At 50.1% G+C, this 23714-nt stretch overlaps 1 pseudogene; it reads right to left on the bottom strand.

Annotated features, from left to right (window-relative positions):
- Positions 1-15453: 15453 nt before the first annotated feature.
- Positions 15454-16828, bottom strand: LOC125121494 (60S ribosomal protein L35a-like; annotated as a pseudogene).
- Between the last annotated feature and the right edge of the window lie 6886 nt (positions 16829-23714).

The raw sequence follows: 23714 nt of genomic DNA, 5'->3' as shown, positions 1-23714 counted from the left end.
GTGAAAGGTGACCTCAAAGCCATCTTTGACTCTTCTCTGTTCCTCTTGCCTCTCTTTCTCCCCCAGACCGTCCTGTTAATTGTCTCCTCAATTTACAAAGAGCTCTCTCCCCTGATGGTCACCGATGCCACCCGGCCTCATCCCTTTTCTCTTGGTGGTCTGCCAAAAGCCCTCTACAACGTTTCTGTTCTTTCGAAAACGTAAACTAGTTGGGGCAACATGCAATGCCCTTTATGACCTGGCCTGCCTCTCCCTCCAGTCTCCTCCCTTGCCTCCTTCCAGACTTTTCCTTGCACGCTTCTTTCACCTCTCATCAGCTGACTTACCTCTCCCTGCCTCTACGACAGGCTGACCACCTCCTCCAGGAAGCCCCTGAGTCTTTAAAAGGAAAACTGGCCTGAGCTCATCTGTGTTGAACACTCATCACAGTGGCATTCAGTTGGTTGCCGTTTTTATAGGGTTATCCCGACCAGCTTGTGAGGACAGGATCTTGGTTCTCAAAGACCTGACATGTCCCAGGGCTCTGTAAATGCCACCTGAGTGAGAGGACATCATTACTGTATCACCTTTTGCCCCGGGGCAGGTGGGACTGTCCGTTTCCACTGTCCTAATACAAAGAAATGTCTTTTCAGGCATCCTTTTTATCCTTGGTTTCATAGATTACAAAGACATTTAAGAAAAAGTTTTAACTCTCCATAAAATCATCACCATCTTTGTTTTCATTTATCATGTCCTTTTCCAGTCTTTCCTCATATGGAGGTGTATTTTTTTATTTTATTTTTTTGGCCATGCCCGTGGCAGGTGGAAATTCCCAGGCCGGGAATAGAACTAGCGCCATAGTATCAACCCAAGCCATAGCAGTGACCACAGTGGATCTTCAACCTGCTGAGCCACCAGGGAACTCCTATGGGCATATTTTATTTTGCTATAATCGTAGGAGCATAGAAAATTCATCATATTTTCTAAAATGATTTTTGTTTTGTTCCATTATACCTGGTTTACAGAGTTCTGTCAACTTCCTACCGAACAGCAAAGTGACCCAGTCACACATACATATATACATGCTCTTTCTCACATTATCCTCCATTGTGCTCCATCATAAGTGACTCGATAGAGTCCCCAGGGCTATGCAGTGGGATCTCATTGCATCGTATTTTTAATTTGCACATCCTAAGCAGATGATCAGAATTTTCCTAACTGTCCTTTTAACAGATTCAACACAGCCTGTCTACTTAGCATACGGCCATTCTCCTAACTGTTCTCAGTTGCATGTCGTCCCTGTCCTGCTTTCACCTGCTGCGAGTTGAATGCCTCTATTTCACCTGCCTCCTTTTACCGAGCACTTTGGATTAGATATTATTCGTCTCCATGTGGTAAACGAGGAATCTCGGCTTACCTGGGTTAAGTCACCGCCTCAAGGTGACATCGCTGGAAAATAGCAGAGGCAGGATCTCCCCTGAGATGGGCACAGCCGCCAGGACCATGCTGTTCCCTCTGTGGTCCACCCACCATGGGACACCAAGCACGGTTGCCCCAAGACAACATCCCAGAGGAAGAGGGGTTTTGACTAGTTCTTGCACAGCTGAATGTGCCACAATGTTCCTGCTTTTCACTGTCATGTCTTAATACTGTTCTCTGTTTTTGGTCTTTTTAGGGCCACGCCCATGGCAATATGGAAGTTCTCAGGCTAAGGGTTGATTCCGAACTACAGCTGCCGCCTACGCCACAGCCACAGCAATGCAGGATCTGAGCCTCACCTGTGATCTACACCACAGCTCACGGCAACGCCGGATCCTTAACCCACTGAGCGAGGGCAGAGATCAAACCCATGTCCTCATAGATGCTCGTCGGCTTCGTTACCACGGAGCCATGGCAGGAGCTTGACTCGTATGTACTCTTACATGAGACCTGTTTTTATGCATGGACTGTTGATGCTTTGGCCTTGCTGTTTATCATTTGCAGGTACATTTAAACTATCCATCTCTTTCTGCTATGATCTCTACTGCTTCAGCATTTGATTCTGTATTCCGCATAGCGTCCTATCAGTCTATATTTAATTGCTGGTTTTAAGTTCATCTATGATGTGTGGTTTAAGCTGTTTAGCCAACTGCCATTTCCTCGTGCCTTGTATTAATTAAATCTCCCAAATTTTTTTCTTTTTAATTCTGCACCAGCGGCATATGGAAGTTCCCAGGCTAGGGGTTGAATTGGAGCTGCAGCTGCCGGCCTTCGCCACAGCCACTGTAACGCCTGATTAGAGCCATATCTGTGACGCACACCAGTGTGTGGCGAGGCCAGATCCTTAACCCACTGAGTGAGGCCAGCGGTCGAACCCGCATCCTCATGGAGCCTGTGTCGGGTTCTTAACCCACTGAGCCGCAACGGGAACTCCCTCTCCCTCTGTTTTGAGTGTGCCGACATGGAAAGAGTGTGGGCCCTTGGAGAAAGCGGATCTGGGTCAGGGCCCTGCTGAGGAAGCCGCTCTTATTTTGAGTGCGGCCTTTCCCAAGAAGGAGCACTCCCGCTCTCCTCCACTCCACCTGCGGGGTGTGGGGATGAGGGACCCCTCCCCCAAGACCACGAAGCACAGGCCCAGCCGTGCCCCACACCAGGGTGCCCCAGTCTAGAGGACTCAAACCTTTCTCCAAGTTGAAGCTGCAGGCCACCGGAGTGCCAGCCGGATGTCTCACAAGGGACGCGATGGCTCAGGCCCACGGACACTGCCTGTGACCAGAGGCAGACCTGGGGCTGCTGGCTGAGCAGGGACCTTTGTCAGAGGAGAAAGGCGAGCAGGTGACTGTTGATGCAGCAAAAGCAGAAGAGGAACAAACCTGCCTCAGGGGAGGCGGGGAAGGGGAGGGCTGACTCCTGCGGGCCTGCCTGCCCGCCCGTGTTCTCAACCTGCCTGGCTCCAGGGGGGCGGGGTCAGGGCTCGGTCACCCGGGGTTTGCTGGGAGTCCCCCCCGGAGCTGTGGCCGGGCACCTCCCACACCGACGACGCAGGAACGGGCAGCCCCTGGCCCTAAACGGGCTGTTGCTGTTTCTCCCCTTGGCCGTCCTGGCTCCTCTCCCACCAAATGTGTTTTTGCTGGTCTCGCCCCTGGGATCGGGCCCCTGGGAGCTTTCCCTGATTGCCGTGCTTCGCCTGGGCATTGGCCAAATCCCACTCGGAAGGACGTTCTAGTGATTCAGGGAGCATGAGTCCTTGGCTTTCGTCTCCATTCCGTGGTCCCCACTGTTCTCACCCTGGGCGCCTGCATCCCGAGCCCTGGCGCTCTTGGGCCGGGCTTGGGGATGCTCGCTCCCACAGGGGCAAGTGGCAGAGCTTGGTCCTTGTCCTCAGGGGCGGGGCTTCGCCTTTGACTGGCGTCTGATACACGGGGAGAGCCAGCCTCACAGGCCCACGCCCCTTTCCTGAAATCTGGGGCCTGTGGTCTACACACATCATAGATTCCATGAGCTGGTGTTCAGTCACCCTTGTACGACATTTCTTCTGGAGCCATCTCCAGACTTAAATGCTCACTGCATAGGAGATGGCTGTTCCCATGATTCCAGCCTGAGCTGGCCTAAAAGCCGGGCGGAAGGGCAATGTCCCAAAGGCTTTTTCAATTTCCTTTTTAGGGCCACACCCTTGGAAGATGGACGTTCCCGGGCTAGGGGTGGAATCGGAGCTACAGCTGTGAGTTTGTTACCTCTGAGCCACAACAGGAACTCACCCCAAAGGCTTTTAAAATCAATTCTTTGCTGAGATGAAAAGAAGGCTCTGGGGTTCCTGTCGTGGCGCAGCGGAAACAAATCCGATTAGGAACCATGAGATTGTGGGTTCGATCTCTGGCCTTGCTCAGTGGGTTAAGGATCCGGCATTGCCATGAGCTGTGGTGTAGGTTGCAGACATGGGTTGGATCTGGTGTTGCTGTGGCAACAGCTCTGATTTGACCCCTAGCACGGGAACCTCCATGTGATTTGCGGCCCTAGAAAGACAAAAAGTCAGAAAAAAACCTAAAAAATGTTAAATTTAAAAAAAACGATATTTGCTGTCACATAATTATGACTAAGCATATCGTCTGTCCACTTGAATCTAAATGCACATTGTTTTCACAAGTTATCCTGTGCCGAAAAACTCAGTGACATGCCTTAGAAAAACAATGCGCTCGGCTCTCCATAAATTAATTATTGTATGACTTCATCTGTCAGTGACAACTTTTGGGGTATTGGGCATTTAATCAGACGGGGAGATCCGGTTAACTCTATTACTATTCTTTTAAAAAAAATCAAGATTATTTCATCGTGGATTTCCCATTGTGGCGCAGCGGAAATGAACCCGACTAGTATCCATGAGGATACAGGTTCCGTCCCTGGCCTCGCTCAGTGGGTTAAGGATCCAGCGTTTCCGTGAGCTGTGGTGTAGGTCGCAGACACAGCTCGGATCCTGCATTGCTGGGGCTGTGGTGTAGGCCGGCGGCTACAGCTCCGATTCGACCCCTAGCCTGGGAACCTCCATATGCCGCGGATGCGGCACAAGAAATGGTAAAAAGACAATAAACAAACAAACAAACAAATGGAAAACACTACACATTTACAAATTGCTTGTGAAAGTGTCCTTTTTCATGTAGCCTGGTTCCCAAATCTAATGTATCTCATCTATTCTTTCTAAAACCTAGTGCTTTTTGAGTAAGGGCTGTTATCACTGGTTATCGTCTTCCCCGGGGTGAAATGATCAGGCCTGCCAACTCAGTCTTTTATTCATTTCGAGCAGTGGTTCTCAAACTTCAGCACAGGCCAGGATTATCTGTAGGGCTGGTTAAGCCCCAGAGTTGTGGGCCCCACCCACCACCCAGGTTCCTGATCCAGTAGGGTTGGGTGGGGCTGAGAATTTACCTTTCCACCCAGTTCCCAGGGGATGCAGAGGTTGCTGGCCTGGGGGTTGACCCTGCCCTTGGAGAAGGTTGGTTTATCCGCACCGAAGTTCTCCACGCCCAGCCACATGGGGCCACCAGGAGCCTCTGAGCCCAGCTCCTCGATTTCAGCTGAGACCCCACCACACAGGTGAGAAAATGCCTGAGTCGGTCCAGGCCCTGGGGTGCTGGGAGGTGATGTGGGGGTGGCATCCATTCCACTTAGAAAGGTGAACAAAGGCCTGGGGTGGCAGGGCCCTCCTTCAGCCCTTCCTGGGGCCACAGCCAGCAGAAAACGAAACCAGCTCTAATTCCCCCCGGGCTGGGACCTAGCCCATTGGCTTCCAGTCTGGTCTGTCGCTAAGAGACTTCGTAACTTTTACATTGAGCAATTCACTTCTCTGGGCGCTTTGGGTTTTTTCACCACAAAATGAAGGCACAGGTCCAGCTTTATTTTTTGGCCACACCCACATGACATGCAAAAGTACCTGGGCCAGGGATCCAACCCACACCACCCAAGTTGCTGCAGTGACAATGCCAATCCTTACCCCTCTGAACCACATGGGAACTCCGGTCCAGCTTATTTTTAAAATTCTTTGGGGAGTTCCCACTGTGGCTAGTGGGTTAATGATCCAGCTTGTCTCTGTGGAGTCACGGGTGCAGTGGGTTAAGGACCCAGCATTGCCGTAGCTGTGGCTTAGGTCACAACTCTGGCTCAGATTCCAGCTGTGGCCTGGGATCTTCTGTATGCCACGGGTGCGGAAAAAAAAAAAAAATTCTTTGGCGCTCCAACTTTCTGAGTCCACCTACACCTGCTAAGCCTCTGGCAGATGTTTGCCGAGTGAGAAATTGGAAACCCTAGGTATTTGCGTTCTGTTGAGAGAACACAGAGGAAGGGTCAGCGGCTCCCCTTACAGGCCGGAGGACCTGGATGGCTCCAGGCATCACCTCTGTCAACCGGATGTCCCAGGGGGTGTCCTTTCCAGAGAAAATCGGAGGTTCAGGGTTCCAGACAATTCAGACTGCGAGAATTATTTAAGGAAGAATGTTCCTCGTAGCTTGAAAAGGAACCAACAAAACATATGCAAGAAGATCTGGGGTTCAGAGCAGTCCTGGCAAGTGACACAGAACCAGATGGAATCTGGAGGGAAGCCAGGACCAGCTCCCCATCCCGGGGTCCAAGCTGTGCCCTGCAGAGCTAGTGAAGCCGGCGGTCTCTGCTGGCATGAGGCGTTGTCCTTGTAAATGTTTAAACGAGGAGGTCCCGTGGTGGCGCAACAGAAATGAACCCAAGTAGTATCCATGAGGACGTGGGTTCGATCCCTGGCCTCGCGCAGTGAGTTAAGGATCCGCTGTTGCTGCAAGCTACAGCATAGGTGGTGGATGCGAAGGTGGGTTGGATCCTGTGTTGCTGTGTCTGCGGTGTAGGCCAGCAGCTGCTGCTCCAATTTGACTCCTGGCCCGGGAACCTCCATATGCCATAGGTACAGCCATCTTTCAAAAAAGACACACACACAAAAACCCCAAAACACTTCAACGAGAAACACATGTGTCTTTAAGAGAAAAGGCACAGAGATACAAGCTCCAAATTCCTTCAGTTTTGAAATAAGTACAATTTGAAACAAATTTCAGATGGGTGTATCAGATGATCTCTAGATACTTGACAACTGGAAAAGCCCTGGCTTAGGAAGCAGGATACTAACCGCGTTATGAACACCCGATTTCTGTTTTCTTGGGTAACCTTACAACTGAGAGACAACTGGGATTCTGTGTGGCAGGTCCACTTGACATGCTAGTATGCATAAGAATATATACTATGCTGTTTCAGACCGTGGAACTGTCTGACCTTGTAAATACACAACACACAATCTCCTTGTGGCCAGAGGCTTCTGAGAGGAAACATTACAAAGACAATAAGCATGGCTCATCCCATGTCGCATGGCCAGCGATGAGCAGCTCTGCTAAAATGCCTCCATGCTCGCATCTTTAAACGACGAAATGGCTTTCAGATTCGAGTATCTCTGCAGGTGACATTTCAGCAAGAGAGGGCACCCTCGCCTGTTTTCTTAACTGGAATATTCAGACCATAATTTAACCTTTTTCTTGTTGACTCAACTGTGAATCACTATGAATCCAAACCACAGACTTTTAGTACAAAAGGGGCCTTAGAGAAAAGCTCGCTCCCTTTTCTCCTTTTCTAAAATGTGCCCGTGGAGGTTCGACAGGAGGGGTAAGAAACCAGCTGCCGCTTTGAAGGGAGCTGGTCAGAAGCCACGGTTTCCATTCTTGGTCCAAGGCTGCGACTGCAGCCCCCGAGGCCTCATGCCTTCCAGGGGGCGGGGGCAGTGCCCTTGAGACCCTGCAGACGCTGCAGCAAAGGCCAGCTTCCCCTGTGCAAAACCGGGAGCTCAGGCTCCGTGCAGTTTGCATGTTCACATCTGCTTTTATGCTCTTCCTCCTGGCGCTCCCCTGTGGCGCTGTGGGCGTGGAAGTGCAGTGTCTGCCTCTAAACGTCACCCTCCTGTCCTCAGCTGGCCCTTCCTCTGGGCTGTAAAACATCGCAGGTGGGTTCTCACAGGGGTCTTTCTGCTGTGAGCCCCGCCACTTAACCCCCTCCCCACTCCCCGAGAACAGGGCCTTTTCCTTTCCTCTTGGGGCAGCCTCTGCACCCCACCTCCCCTGCCCTGCACCTGCTCCTAGGGTGAGTGAGGAAAGCCTGCTTCCCCTTCCCGGTTGCACCTGCAGGCGAGTGTTCAGGGCCTGAGTTTGTTTGCTGCGGCTGCTGTCATAAAGCACCACAGACCTGGGGGGCAGGGGACGGGGGCGATGCTGACACAATGGGAGGCCGTGTTCTCCTAGTCCTGGAGGCTGGACTGCTGAGATCAAGGTGTCAGCAGGGCTGGCTTCTCCTTGGTTTGCAGATGGCCATCTGCTCCCCATGTTGTCATGTGCTGGTCCTTCTGTGTCGGTGTCATAGTCAAGTCCTCTTCTGAAAAGGTCACCAATCAGATTGGACCAGGGCCCACCCTAGTGACCTCACCTTAACTGAATTACTTTTTTAAAGACTTTCTTCCAATACAGCCACATACCGAGGTCTGGAGACCAGGACTTCATCATGTGAATGGGGGAGATATGATTCGGTCCATAACAGGCCCCTCTTGCTTTTAAAATGACCATGGATCACTCTGGGGAAACAGTTGTGATGGCTCCAGAGTTGTATAAAATTCTTACAGGTAAGGTCCCTAAATAACAGTTCCAGAGTCACTTCAGAGATGATAATTGGAAGGAAGAATGATGGATAGATTCACTTGTTCCAGAAGGACCCCCCCGTGTCATTCCAACAAAGGCAGGGACGGTTACAGCTAACTTAAGGCCCGAAGGTGGTTTTCCAGGCCCTGCAGGGGCAGGAGGAAAGGCCAGCAGGCTTCCTCCAGGGACTAGGGTGGCAGTGGGGCTTCCTGGGGCTGGCAGTTGTCACCACGGGTTCACATCCCTTTTTAGTTCTGGGCCTTTCCCCTTCACTGACAACAAGTGGAGAAAAGGCCACAGAAGACACAGGTTACCTGTGTGCTGGGGAGCAATTTAAAACCAGGTGATACATTCTTTGATGAGAACAGAAAGTTCTTTGTAGGTACAGTGGATTCAGAACTTGAAATCTGGCCATAAAGAGTCTACGGAATGTTTAGTGCCTGCTGTTGCTTTTCAGGTCTGGCCTGTCATCGCTGAGTCTCTGCATGTTCTACCTTCACGCAGAGCCCAGCACTCAGCCTGCCTGCCGGCCTGCCTGTCCTCCTTATTGTTAGGGGAACTATCTGTCCTGAGGTGTTTCCCCACCTTCCACCTCATCCCACCCCAAAACTGGCTATGGAGGGAAACACGTATCAACTACGCCATCCATCCTGCACCCAACATCCATCCAACATCCATCCATCCTTCACCAGACAGCCATCCAACATTTATCCATTTTTCATCCAACATCCACCCATCCTGCACCACAATCCCTCCAATATCCTTCCACTCGTCCACCCCAAATCCATCCATCCTTCACCCAACATCCATCCAACATCCATCCCTCTTTCTCCTAATGTCCACCCATCTCTATCAAACATCCACCCAAGATCCAACCTGCACCAAACATCCACCCAACATCCATCCATCCTCTACCAAAGCTCCATCCAATATTCTTCCACTCCTCCACCCAACATCCACCCATCCTCACCCAGTATCCCTCTTACTTTCACCCACTGTCCATCCATTTGCTACCAAACATCCCCCCAAGATCCAGCCTCCACGAAACATCCCCCAACATCCATCCCTCCTTCACCAAATACCCATTCAATACCCATCCATCCTCCACCAAATATCCACCCAATATCCATCCATCCACCCATCCACTCTTCCATCTAACATCCATCTGTTTCTTTTAAAACCGAACACAAGCAGGGCACCAAGGATCATCTTATTCCTTTAAAAACCTTTATTTTCTGAAGATGAGCGCCTGAGAAGCCGGATGGCCAAGCCTGTCAGTCTCAACAAGCTCTGAAAAGCGCTTGCCAGACTCAGTGTGACTAACACACGTGAATTTCAGCAAATGGATCCAGTGACTGTGACGGCTCCCCTAAGACTTCCTTCTCTCTTGGGTCCTGTATAGGTGAAGTGTTTCTTGCTCAGGAAAGATATTACTTGAAAAAATCTGGGAAAGGGGTTGGAGAATCAGTTGATGACTTTTTAGAAATCACACTAGGAAGTGATATCAAAGAAAACATGAACTAAAAATTGAATCACCCTCTTAGGGAGTTTCCGTCATGGCTCAGCAGTAATAAACCTGACTAGGATCCATGAGGACGCAGGTTTGATCCTCCCTGGCCTGCCTCAGTGGCGTTGCTGTGAGCTGTAGTGTAGGTTGCAGATGCGGCTCGGATCCCGTGTTGCTGTGGCTGTGGTGTAGGCTGGCAGCTGCCACTCCGATTCAGCTCCTAGCCTGGGAACTTTCTTATGCCGCATGTGCAGCCCTAAAAAGAAGGAAAAAGAAAAAAAACAAAGAGACGCCCTCTTAGGCCCTGGCCACATTTGGTTAGCAGGAGGCTTTGCAATGCTGGAAAGACATTCCGTCCGCATTAAAATACCCTGTGTGAAGATGGCTAAATGTGAATTTTCCCACTGGCTATTTTCTGGCACATCGTCATTTCTTTCCATCCCCAGAAACAAAGTTCCCTCCGGGAGTCAGACAGTGAAACTCGCCCAGGGGAACAGGGAGGCCTAGACCAATTTTCCGAAATTAATTTGACTCTTTCCTTGTACTTTGAATCTGCATAAAGTCATCAGTTCTTGTTCATCTCATGGTCTGTCTCCACCATCCATCCGTCCTCACCCAATATCTATCCAAGAACAAGACCATTGGCCAGCATCCCATTCAGAAGAAATAGAGGAACTGAAAGGTGCTTAAGGCTTGACCGTTGTCACTTTAAAGGGGCACCTTCAAAACACATGTTTTTCTTAAAGGCCTCGTTTCCCCGTCCTCTTTACTCTCACATGGCAATTGCTTCCAATCCCTCTCTCTCCCCCAGACTCTCCAAGACCTCAGCCTGGACGGGTGCTTGTCTCACCCCCACTTTCCTTCCTTGCACCCAACTGCTTCAACTGGCCACGTCCAAGCTCCCCACTTGTGAGCTGCTCAGTGGGGTGGCGGGGGTGGGGGGGAGTGTGGGGGGAGGCCAGGTGGGGAGAAGTGGTAGGTGATTTGTTTTGGTTTTGTTCCTGTCACACAATGTTGTCATCAGCTTATCATCCAGAGTCTGAGAGGAAAAGACTAAAAGAAAATATAGTTAAAAACAGTTTTGAGGAGTTCCCCTGAAGCCTCCTTTAAAAAATACAGGTAGGAGTTCCTGTTGTGGCTCAGTAGTTAATGAACCTGACTAGTGTCCATGAGGTTTGATCCCTGGCCTTGCTCAGTGGGTTAAGGACCCAGCATCTTCGTGAGCTGTGGCTAAGATGTAGCTTAGATCCCAAGTTGCTGTGGCTGTGGTATAGGCTGGCGGCTACAGCTTCAAATCGACCCCTAGCCTGGGAACCTCCATATGTGGCAGTTGTATTAGCATAGTGTATTTTTCCCCATCCATTCGATTTTTTTTTTTTTTTTTTTTTTTTGCTTTTTAGGGGCCCATCCTTGGCACATGGAGGTTCCCAGACTAGGGGCCGAATAAGAGCTGCAGCTGCCGGCCTGCACCACAGCCACAGCAACACAAGATCCGAGCCTCGTCTGCCACCTACACTGCAGCTCACAACCTGCCAGATCCTTATCCCACTGAGTGGGGCCAGGGATTGAACCCATGTCCTCATGGATACTAGTTGGGTTCGTCACTACTGAGCCACCACGGAAACTCCTCCATCCATCTATGTTTAATCTATGTGTGTTTTTATATTTAAAGTAGGCTTCTGGAGTTCCCATCATGGTGCAGCAGAAATGAATCTGACTAGGAACCATGAAGTTGCAGATTCGATCCCTGGCCTCGCTCAGTGGGTTAAGGATCCGGTGTTGCTGTGAGCTGTGGTGTAGGTCACAGATGCAGCTTGGATCTGCTGTTGCTGTGGCTGTGGTGTAGGCTGGTGGCTACAGCTCCAATTTGACCCCTAGCTGGGTAGCATCCATATGCCTTGGGTATGGTCCTAAAAAAACAAAAAAACTAACTAACTATATAAATACATACATACATAATAAAATAAAGTAGGCTTCTTATAGAGAGCATACAGCTGTGTCATGTTCCACTCTGCCAATCTGTCTTTTTTTTTTTTTTTGTCTTTTTAGGGCTGCACTCACGGCATATAGAGGTTCCCAGGCTCGGGGTCGAAACAGAGCTGTAGCCACCGGCCTACAGCACAGCCACAGCCATGCTGGATCCAAGCTGCATCTGCGACCTACACCACAGCTCATGGGACCATCCGACCCTTAGCCCATGGAGCGAGGCCAGGGATCGAACCCGCAACCTCATGGTTCCGAGTGGGATTCGTTTCTGCTGCGCCCCGACCGGAACTCCCGACAATCTGTCTTTTAATTGGTGCATTGAGACAGTGGACATTCGAAGGGGTTATTGATATCACTGGATGCATAGCTCCCGTACTTGTTACTATTTTCTACTTGTTGCCCTTGATCTTTTTATTTTTGTCCTCTACTGTTTTGCTGCCTTTTCTCTTTTAATTGAACATTTGATATGATTCCATTTCACTTCCTTTCTTAGCAGACCAGTTGCATTTCTTTTTTTTTTAAACTTGGTAAAACCCCCTCTTTCACCCCTCCTTGGTTAAACAATTCACCTCAGGATTTGGCACAGGAGGACACAGGCAGAAATCCCTAAATAAATGCTCTGGATGAATGAAGAGACGGGTGAATGAATGAAAAAGCTTCCGATGTGTCTCCAGACCTGAAAAGGCGTGTCACTGACCACAGCTCGTGAATCCGTGTGGGGCTGACCCGACCTTGAGGCGCTTCCTATTGATCTTGGCAGAAACCTTACACCCGACAGGATCTATATTTTGCCGCTGTGGCTTTTTGGCATCAGCTGGGTGACATTTGCTACCGGTGGTTGGAGGGAGGGTCCGGAACTTGGCAAACCGGTTCCAAATGAAACATGTCAGAGTTACCGTTCATCATCGCTCATGTATCCCGAAGCACCCAGGCTCCAGCACCACGTTCAACGGCTGAGAAGGCAAAGGAGCATCATAAAAGAGGAAGGAGGAGGAGGCTGGAGCTCTGCGAGGCAGGTTTCACAGCCAGCAGCAAAGCAGGGCACGCACGGCTTCGGCTGCGCTGGCATTCTTGGGGTCGGCGGTGACCTGCCACAAAGAGGCTTTTGGGGAAAGTGGACATTCTTCGCCACAGGACACAGCATTCAGGAACTGCCCCCCGGCCCCATATTTGAGAGGACACGTTCCTCTCATAGCTGGTGTCAAATAGGCCCGGAAGAAAACCCTACTGAAAGGGTGCCCTTTCCGCAAGAGAACAGGTGCGAGGCGTGGAGCTACGCCTGGGGCAGGTGCCCCTGTCCTGGCTGTCCCCTCTCTCGCTGGCGTCTATGGCAGGGGCCCCTTAACTCTGGCAGTAGTGGACAGAGCTCACAAACAGGACTACTTTCCTGTCTTTCTTTTAATGGCCACACCTGCAGCATATAGGTGGTTCCAGGCTGGGGACTGAATTGGAGCTGCTGCCGCTGCTGGCCTACGCCGCAGCCACAGCCACAGCAGATCCAAGCTACATTCACAACCTATGCTGCAGCTTGCAGCAATGCCAGATCCTTAACCCACGGAGGGAGGCCAGGGATCGAACCCACATCCTCACAAACTCTACGTCGGGTTCTTAACCCGCTGAGCCTCGTCGGGAACTCCAGGACCACTTTTCATTAGGACTCAAGAAAGCTGAGCTTCCGTCTCTCCATTCCGACAGTTTCTAAGTTCCCTTTTTCTCTTCTGCATTTCCTATGCATCCATTCAAGACCTCAGGCATCCCATGAGTTCTACATAAAACCTCGGCAGTGAGTTATTGTTAAGGGCATTCCACGGGCTCAACAGAGCCATTGTCCTAAAGTGCCATCGGGACCATGGGGGCTGGGTTCTGACTGCATCTAACAGGTGACCAGCCCTGCCTTTCAGAAACACAACGTTACAAAGAAAATTCTTTTTTAAAATCTTGGTCTCCTTTCTGAACAGATTTGATGGTAAGACTGAAATTGGACTCTCAAGGCCAGAGGATGAGTTTTGGAACCTCCTCAGCCCCCAGCCGCCTCCATCTACCTAGCACCCCATTGCCCTTTCTTAGTGGGCTGCCAGCTGCCCACGTGACGTGGCCACACCCTGATAAAAGCATCACTGTTTCGCATCTGGACTGTCCCCGGTTGCACAACTGAGGGACCCAAGTTCCCCCCCCCCCCGCCCCCGGTCTATTCTGGGGACAAGCTGGCTCCCAGACAATTGCCTATTGTCCAGGCAGGGGTGGCTTTCTTTCCCAGAGGACATTCGATGTGGAGCAATCACTGTTTGTTACATTAGGGGAGGAAATCTGGCAGCTTTGAACAGGTGCCACAGTTCTATTTAGTTTGCAAACTATAGATTTTCTTAATGGTGTGTCTCCTTTACTCAGCTTCTATTGGGCTAAATCCACAGTATTTCCTCCGGCACAGTGGTCCTTCGAATACTACCCCCGTGGCGGTGGGGAAGGGTCACAGAGAAATATCCAATAGTTCTAGCTCATTATATTAGTGAATAATTTCCTACAGGATATAAAGACACTGATGCAAATATTAATATCTATTGTTTTGATAGCAGAGTTACTGTCAAAATAGTGGAATTTAGGGACTTATTTTTGTTATTTTACAAACTGCATTGCTCTGCTTTTTTCTATGAAACCCAATGACAGATTTCTTTCTTTGTTTTTTGCTTTTTAGGGCCACCCCTGCAGCATATGGAGGGTCCCAGGCAAGGGGGTCAAATCAGAGCTACAGCCGCCAGCCTACACCACAGCCACAGCAACATGGGATCCGAGCCGTGTCTGCGAACTGCACCACAGCTCGCGGCAACACCAGATCCTTAACCCACTGAGCCACTGAGTGAGGCCAGGGATCGAACCCACAACCTCATGGATCCTAGTCGGGTTCATTAACCACTGAGCCATGAAGGAAATGCTCCCAATGACCGATTTCTTAAAGGAAGTGATAAAACATTAGTTAGAACAATCAGGATCTTGGAAAAATAAAAGGGCACATCAATAAAACTGCTGATTGCTAGGATGAAAAGAGTATTGTTCCCCCCTTCCGCTATGAAAGGACAATACTGAGCTTGGATAAGATAACTAGGGACAGGCAATTGTTGACCAGATCAGCCGGTGTCTTTGTGAAACTGTCTTCAGTCGCATGTCTGTCTGTCACGTGTTTGCACTCACGGGGAGTCACAGTGTTGGATTCTGATGTATTTTTAAAAACCTGAATTAGACCCTATTGACTGAATATTTTTTTACATCTTCTTTCAGTTTAATGAGGGAGGCAGTTACCAGTATATTTAATAAACTACAGCACCAGAATGGAAATACGGGAAAGAGTCATAGACCTATTTGATGTGGAAATCTGGAAAAGTTTTGGGGTGTTTATCTGTCCTGGCTAAAAATTCTGACTTCTGCCCCTCCTGAGGGTACCTCCACTTGTTCAAAACTTCGTAGGCTAGGTTCAAATTTCCTTCACTAGAAACCTTCCAAGATACTCTTCCACTGTTCCCAACTAAAGCTTACTTGTAAACACTGCCCCCCCCCACCCTGCCTTAAGGTCTTATATTAAGATACATTCTGGAGTTCTTGCTGTGGTGCAGAGAGGGTTAAGAATCAGACTGCAGTGATGCAGGTTTGCAGCTGCAGCTTGGTTCCAGTCCCAGGCCCAGGAACTTCTGTGAGCTGTGAGTGTGGCCATAATATATATATTATATATGCACACATATACACACACACACACACACACACACACACACACGTTCCATCTTCATCAAACCCCGCCTCTTGCGTCAATCTCTGTTCACTGCCATTTTCTCTGGGCTTCCCTCTGAAAATGCCTGATCATCCCACCATTTAAGCTCTTGGCAACTGAATTTAGAGCACAGAACATTTAAAGTCATTTAGCAAAATCACAAGAGAACAAATCTTTTATTTATTTACGTTTAAATCCTTGAAGGGTACAGCAGTACACAGAGTCTGTGTCCAACGGCCTTAGCAGGAAGGTAGCTTTGGGATCTGGCATGAACCACGCCACTGTTGCCACGAGCCAGTTCCTTCCTCCAGCTCACTCTGGTTTTTGTAGGTGTTTCCACCAGGAGTTACTGTGTCATTCTCTGCTTTGTCCACATAAGCACACTGCTTGCCTAGACAGAATTCGGTTCCACCTCGAGCATAAACATCTTCAGTTTCAAAAAGAGCTGTGTGCTCCCTCTGGCTCCAGAGACCCTGCCTACAGCCGGCAAAAAACGGCTCTGGACCACAGCCTTCCCGACACAGTTGTCATTTTAGAAGCCCTGTTCCCACCGGCTCCAGGATGGCTGAAAGAGCACCATTGACCAAGCTTGACTAATTGGGTGAGTAAATAATCCTGTGGCTTAAACTGTTCTCCACCCGGTCTGATGCCTTCATGTTGAGGCAAAGGACGCGGTGGAAGCAAATTTCTGCCTCTCTGTCTGTGAAGCGAGTGCTGCTCAGAGAGGGGGTTTTGACCCCTGAGCCCAGCCTCCGAGGAGGCCACTGCCTCCCTGGGCGACCTTGCACAGGTCAGCATCTTCAAGGGGCTCTTTCTTCCTGGGTTGATGAAGTCACTGTGTTCAGAAAACTGGAAGAGAAAAGTGAGATGAGATTTGTGCCGCGAAGATCAGAGGGCAGTGCCCGGGACAGACTTCCTCGATGCGAGATTGCTGCGAGAATTATTAACTCTCAGATGTTTCTTGTTGTTGTTTTTGGTTTTGGCCGCCCTGAAGCACTCGGAGTTCCTGAGCCAGGGCTCGGATCCTAGTGGCAGCTGTGACTACACAGCAGCTGTGGCAACACCAGGTCCTTTAACCCACAGTGCGGGGTGGGGATGGAACTTCAATCCTGGTGCCTCAGAGGCGCCACCGATCCCTTTGCAGCACGGTGGCAACTCCCAGATGTTGTTGTTTTAAAATAAGAGATATACCTGGAGCTCCCCTGTGATGAAGCTGGCTAAGGATCCAGCAGTGTCACAGCAGTGGCTTGGGTCGCTGCCATGACATGGGTTTGATCCCTGGCCTGGGAACTTCCACATGCTGCAGGTATGGAAAAAAAAGAGAGAGAGAGAGACAGATACACTCACAGAGGTTTCTTTAGACCTTTCTATTGGGAGGGAAAAAGCAAAGATCTCGATGCTCTTTCTTCAAAGTAAAGACACGTTTCCCGGAGTTCCCTTCGTGGTGCAGTGGTTAACGAATCCGACTAGGAACCATGAGGTTGCAGGTTCGGTCCCCGGCCTTGCTCAGTGGGTTAACGATCCTGTGTTGCCGTGAGCTGTGGTGTAGGTTGCAGACCCGGCTGGGATCCCATGGTGCCGTGGCTCTGGCGTAGGCTGGGGGCTGCAGCTCTGATTCGACCCCTAGCCTGGGAAATTCCATATGCCGCAGAAGCGGCTCTAGAAATGGAAAAAAAAAAAAAAAGATACGTTATCTCTGTGCAGTTTGAGAGAGTGTTTTCCAGCTCATGCATTTTATTTATTTATTATTTTTTAAATGAATGAATTCCAGAATGTTCACCTTTGACCTTTGCGTCTGGATTTATGCATCTTGTCTCCCCCTGGGGCTTGTGCTCCAGGGCTCTGGGCTGCAAAGGGCTCTTTTTTGCATTCGCAGCTCTGGCAATGTGTCCAGCAAACAGTGGGTTGAAGCAAAGCTGAATTAAGGAAATACAGAAGGAAAAGTGAGAAGAGGCTAGAGAGATGGGGTAAGGAACGAGAAGGAGAGAGAGGGGGCGAGAACTTGGCGGACGTGGTTGGCTGTCAAACAAGCTGTTCTATCAGGGACAATACACAATGCAATGTATAAAGGCTATTTCTCCTTTTCATCGATTTGAGAGAGAGAAGGAGGCAAAAGGAAAGCTTAGAGATGCCCAGGTCAGAAGGCGGATGGGCGAAAGTGCCTGTGATCTGCAGGAAGCTGGCAAGACGGCTCCTTAGGAGGCGGCGGAGGGTGACATTATCCACCGGAAATAGACAGGGCGCCCGAGGCATCGCTGCTTACCCTGGTTCCATCCCCAGTCCAGGGAATACTGCCAAGGGGAATGGAACCTCAATGTTACCCTTAAAACTTCCTTCCAGGGGGTGGCCATTCTGGAGACCAGTGCGTTTCTCGATAAATCCAATATAATCAGGTTTTCTTCCAGGCCTACAACAAATGACGGTTTCTCAGGCTGAGGACCGGCCAGAGCGGCTCATTTGTGTTTCTAGGGCTGCGTTGTTTAAAAATAACACAAGACAGTCACACAGGGGGAGGCTGGAAATAAGACGAGAAGGCGGGGCAGGTCGCAGCCTGGGGAGCCCCGCGCACGCCCCGCACTTTCGCAGGCACAGATGGAATTGCCCGCACCATGGCTCTTGCGGTCTTTTCTTCTCCTGTTTCTTAGCAAGCGTAAAGAGTGGGTTTGGTTAGGCACACGTGGCAAACCTCCATTGTACAAGTCACCTGCTGATGACCCGGCCAGAGAAGCTAGAGAGCCAAGTGCCGGCTTACGTCAAAGAACCACGGCTCGTCCCCGCACACTGAGGTTTCATTGCAGCATGTCCAAGAATGGGGAATCCAGCGCTTTAAGCAGGGCGGCTGCAAACAGGAAATTAAATTCTATGCGTATTTGCCAGGTATGTAAAATATAGTGCACTTTTTTTTTCTTTTAGAGGCTGCACCTGAAGCAGATGGAAGTTCCCAGGCTAGGGGTTGAATTGGGGCTGCAGCTGCCGGCCTACACCACAGCCACAGCAACATCAGATCCAAGCCACAGCTGCGACCTACACCGCAGCTCACGGCAACTCCTGATGCTTAACCCTCTGAGCGAGGCCAGGGATCCAACCCACATCTTCAGGGATACTAGTTAGTTGGGTTTTTAACCCGCTGAGCCATAACGGGAACTCCCAAAAAGAAGGGCTTTGATGAAGATAGAATATGTATACATCTATCTTATAGACAGAATGTACACACACACACACACACACACACACACACATTTTATGGCCACACTCACAACATCTAGAAGTTCTCAGGCCAAGGACTGAAGCCAAGCTGCAGATGGGTTCTACACCACAGCTGCGGCAAGGGTGGTCCTTAACCCACGGTGCCATGGCGGGAACTCTCTGATAAGTTTTAAATAATAGAAACTGCAACCCAGTTGGTATTGTGGGAAGTAATAGAGGAAAAAAAGGTCATGTGGCTAAATTTTGTGCCTGGAGTCATGATTTGCTATAAAAATACTGACGTATCTGACAGGATATTTTTAATTATACAAGTAATACACACCATCCTTTTCTCATTTACAAAAGAAAAGCCTAACAGCAGTTGGAAACTTGCCACATGAGCTGCGACAGGGTGGAGAAACAAAAAGCTTTGGTGGGGAAGGCAGAAACCCGGATTTGCTTATTTTGTTTCTGAGAAACGGAGCTTTTATTTCAGGTGAATGTGAGCCTTCCTGACAGGTGCCCCCGGCACAGTCTCCGTCTGTGGACAGAGGTCAGCGGGGTGGGGGTGGGGCAGCGTAGGCTTTTCCAGAATTGCCTTAATTGTAGGTTTGCCTCTGCTCCAAGGCCGTCTGGCCTGTGGCTGAGAGCCGTTTACAGTTCTCCACCGGAATAACCTGGAATGTTCTCCGAGAACAGCCACGCCAGAGCACAGGAATCTTCTCCCAGGAATCACCCCACTGTCACCAGGTGATGCCCAACAGACCAGAAAAGTCTCCAGCCATGGTTTTAGGTCAGAACCTCTCCTGGCGTAACACGTGGGGAATCTGAAGGGAAGACGTGCCAATGAAATGACCTCCTGTCAACATCAGTGCTCCGGGGACATGGTGGCCCCCATGTCTCCGTGGGAGTGACTTTGCTCTCGGGGGACCTCAGCTATGACTGGAGACAGGTCGGGTTGTTATCTAGGGGTGTGACAGCCAGGAGGGTGCGGCTGGCATCTGGCGGGTGGGGGCCAGGGGCTCTGCTGAGTCTCCTGCCATGCACAGGGACTGTGGGGTTCAGGGTCACTGGTGGGTGGGGCTGCCTCCTCACCTGCCTGGGTTTGGTCAGTGACCTGGGTACTAACCTCGAGGACATCTTTGTCACTGAGGTCTATTTGGTTTCCAAGGTCTGCATTTTTTTTTCTTCCCCCAAACGGCTTCCACATAGGATGGGCTGGGGTGAATTCTCTCTGTGAAATCCTTTCTCATCATCTATAAAGTGGGAGTTATTAAAGTGCCAGGTATACAATAGCTGTAAGGGTGAAACGGGACCCTTAGCCCCAGGACCCTGGGCTTTGGTGTGGACACGTCCGCTCTGTCCCCTTCAGCCCCCTCTTTGGCGTCTCTCCATCCCCATTCTCCTAAGCTCACACCAGACACCCTGGATGCCCTCCTGCTTTGTTCCTTCCTCGCGAATCTCTCCTCTTCCTCTTGCCATTGCTCTCTGGAACCCATTCTTTCTTCCGGCGAGTTTTAGTGAGTGGGATTCTTGAACTAGAAAAAAATTATGACCTCAATTACTTGTGAACTCATCATCTTCCAACTCATTAAAGGTGGATTTAAAAACTTTGATCTTAAGAGTTTCCATCGTGGCACCGCGAAAACGAATCCGACTAGGAACCATGAGATTGCAGGTTTGATCCCTGGCCTTGCTCCGTGGGTTAAGGATCTGGCGCTGCCATGAGCTGCAGTGTAGGTTGTGGATGCGGTTCAGATCCCGAGATGCTGTGACCGTGGCTGTGATGGGCAGCTGCAGCTCCAATTTGACCCCTAGCCTGGGAACGTCCATATGCTGCAGGTGCAGCCTTAAAGAAAATGAAAAAAAAAAAAATAAAATAAAACAGCAAAAAAACCTTTATCTTAAGGCCCTACATCAAGTTTTTTTTCCTCTGCCATTTTCCTCTGTTGCCATTTGAATCCATCTATTCGTTCATTTTACATGTGTAGGCAGAGTAATCATGTTGCCTTATTGAAGAACTCCAGCCGCCAAAGTATGGAGCATTAAACAAAACATCTAGATCACGTGTTTTCTTCTCAAACATAGTTAATCAAAGTCAAGGTGTATTTATGGTTGAAGACGTGCTGTTCTTGCTTCAACCACGCGGATGTCCCCAGGTTGTACCCTGAACACGCATTGATTCCAGAGAGACAGGCCAATGCAAGGTTTCTATTCCTTTTGAATGTGCGTTGCTCTTAGAAAATTGTTCTAAAGGCAATGGTTGAAGCACTGAAAACCTGAAAACTGCTTTCGTTTATAGCAGGAAGCCAAACTCACTTGCTATTTCCACATGTTTGATGAAAGGACAAGCCCACATTTGAATAGTTATCCCCGAGGCCAGAAATGTCTATAAATGCAGCTAATTGATTTGCTAATTGTTCTTCCCCATGGGCTTCGCTGTTTAGTGTTTACTACCCATCACAGATGGTCCGTGGATCTGACCCCAACCTGGGGCCAAAGCGCTTCTGGGCTTTCCTTCCTCCCTCCCCAGTGTGGAAGAGGGTTGGGGGAGGGGAGGGAGCAGCTGCCCCTCCCAGGGGCTCAGTGGGGCACCCCTCACGTGGACGGTCTCTTGGGCAGGTGTAGCTCTGCCCTGGTCAGCTCTGGCTTGGACAGCAGGGTGAGTTTGTTCCCAAGCACACTACTTTTCTTTTTTTTCTTTTTCGGCAGCACCCAGGGCATGTGGAAGTTCCTGGGCCAGGGATTGAACTCACTCCTTCGAAGAGGCAATGCCAGATCCTTAACCCATGGAGCCACAGCAGGAATTCCCACACTGCTTTCCTTAGAAGACGGCAACAGGAGCCGTGGGCAGGACAGGGGTTAGAGGCCTCCCAGCCAGCCTTCTGCTGGAGGGGTCCTCCTGTGTGAATTGGCTTCTAGAACATTCACTCTAACTCTGTTTTTTCCCTCTAGCCTGGCTCCTGCCCCATAATCCTATCTTGACGCAAACATCTTACCTCGACCCTTATCTGCCCCCTGACACCAGGTCCCTCAAGAGCTCAAGGTCACGTCTGCTCTGTCTACTTCTCCACCCTCCATTTATTCTTTCCAGCAGCAGCGCTGTCGAGCTGTAAGTCACCTATCAAGTGCAATTCACCCATTCAAGCGGCTGCTGCAGTGCCTTCGCATATTCATAGACTCCACCCTCCATCGCCCAAATCAACGTCACGACATGCCCATCCCCCTAAAAAGAAACCCCGCCCCCCGTTACCCTGAGCGACGGCTCCCTAGACCCTCCCCCACTCCTAGCCCTGCTTTCCGAGGCTGTGGATTGGCCCCTGCTGGACGTTTCATGTAAGCAGAGTCATACCCTCTAGGTGGCCTTTTGCGTCTGGCTTATTTCCTTTGGTGTAATGTTCTCAGGGTTCATCCACGGTGTAACATGTTGGAGTATTTCGCTCCTTTTTATGAACAAATAACCTTCAATGCTATGGACAGACCACATCTTAGTTTAGCTACTCAACGGTGGATGGACAGTCCAGTCCATATACCTTGCTTTTTAATCAAAGGTTTTTTTTTTTTTTTCTTTTTAGGCCCTCACCCATGGCATATGGAGGGTACCAGGCTAGGGGTCGAATCAGAGCTACAGCTGCCGGCCTACACCACAGCCACAGCACTATCAGATCTGAGCCACATCTGTGACCTACACCACAGCTCATGGCAACGCCGGATCCTTAACCCACTGAGCGAGGCCAGGGATCGAACCTCATCCTCATGGATACTAGTTAGGTTTGTTACCGCTGAGCCATGACAGGAACTCCGGCTCCTCCCTTTTAAGAAATGACTTTTGTTTTCTCAAGGGATCTGTAGCCTCCTTGTTACAAAACATTCGACTGCTATGGAGAAGCGCAAAGAAGACAGGAAAGATCACCCCGCACCTCGCCGCCGGCAAACACCAGCCTTGCTCTCCCCAAGCCTCATCCTGTGACCCGGCTCTGCAGAGGGCGCAGACGGGAGCATCAGCGGAAGTGGCTGGAGACACGAATGCTTATGGTTTCATCTTATAACACGTGACTCATACTAGACATGCGCCTTTCTGGCTACAGATTAATTTTCATTTCCTGTGACGTTGACAGAAGAAAAAGAAAATGCCCTAAGCCTGAATGGAGTGTAGAACTTAGATGTAAATATCCCTCCAGAGACTATTTCCCGAAGTTGCCTCTACGGTTGAGGAATTACAATAACCCCGGGGTGGTCAAAACTCGATTATCTTGGGGCACGTTTCCAGTGCTGGGTGATCTGAGTGGACCCGGCCTGAAAGCCCGACGAGAAGCCCTCCTGCGTCCTCCAAGCTCCCGCCTCCACCTCCTCGTTTTTCTCTTATGAGCCCCTTGCTGTTTCTTCCTCCTTCCTTGGACTTGACTGGATGTGAATGCGAGCCCACTGCCCGGCCTTGAGCTGAGACCCCTCCCAGGTCACTTAACCACACGTCGTCTTTTGATCTGGGTACTGGTTTGGAAGAAGAAAGTTTTGTCTAAAACATTGTGTAATAGAGATGCATGTCTCGTCTGGTACAGACAGATTAACACAGACTGGGAGTTCCCTGGTGGTGCAGCAGGTTAAGGATCTGGCGTTGTCACTGCTGTGGTGTGGGTTTGATCCCTGGCCCAGGAACTTCTGCATGCAGTGGGTACAGCCAAAGTAAATAAATAAATAAAATGCACTTTTGATATTTATTTATTTATTTATTTTGTCTTTTCTAGGGCTGCACCTGCCGCATATGGAGGTTCCCAGGCCAGGGGTCCGGTCGGAGCTGTAGCCGCCAGCCTACGCCACAGCCACAGCAACTCGGGATCGGAGCCGCATCTGTGACCTATACCACAGCTCCGGCAACACTGGATCCTCAACCCACTGAGCGAGGCCAGGGATCGAACATGCAACCTCACGGTTCCTAGTCGGATTCGTTTCCGCTGCGCCATGATGAGAACTCCATAAATGCACATTTGAGAGTGGCCTTTAAATTCCCTCAAGGTTCTCCCTTGATGAACGAGAGCAGAGTCGAGGGTTTCTAGCAGGGCTTCTTTGTCCTTCATTTCTCCTGAAGTGAGGTCCATGCAGGAAGGGGCCTGTGCGCTCTGATGCTGCGGCTCGG

The sequence above is a fragment of the Phacochoerus africanus genome, chromosome 2 (assembly GCF_016906955.1).
Source record: "Phacochoerus africanus isolate WHEZ1 chromosome 2, ROS_Pafr_v1, whole genome shotgun sequence".
In the NCBI taxonomy this organism is placed as follows: Eukaryota; Metazoa; Chordata; class Mammalia; order Artiodactyla; family Suidae; genus Phacochoerus; species Phacochoerus africanus.
The sequence above is the reverse complement of the archived record's forward strand: the minus strand, read 5'-3'. Positions and strand labels throughout refer to the sequence as shown.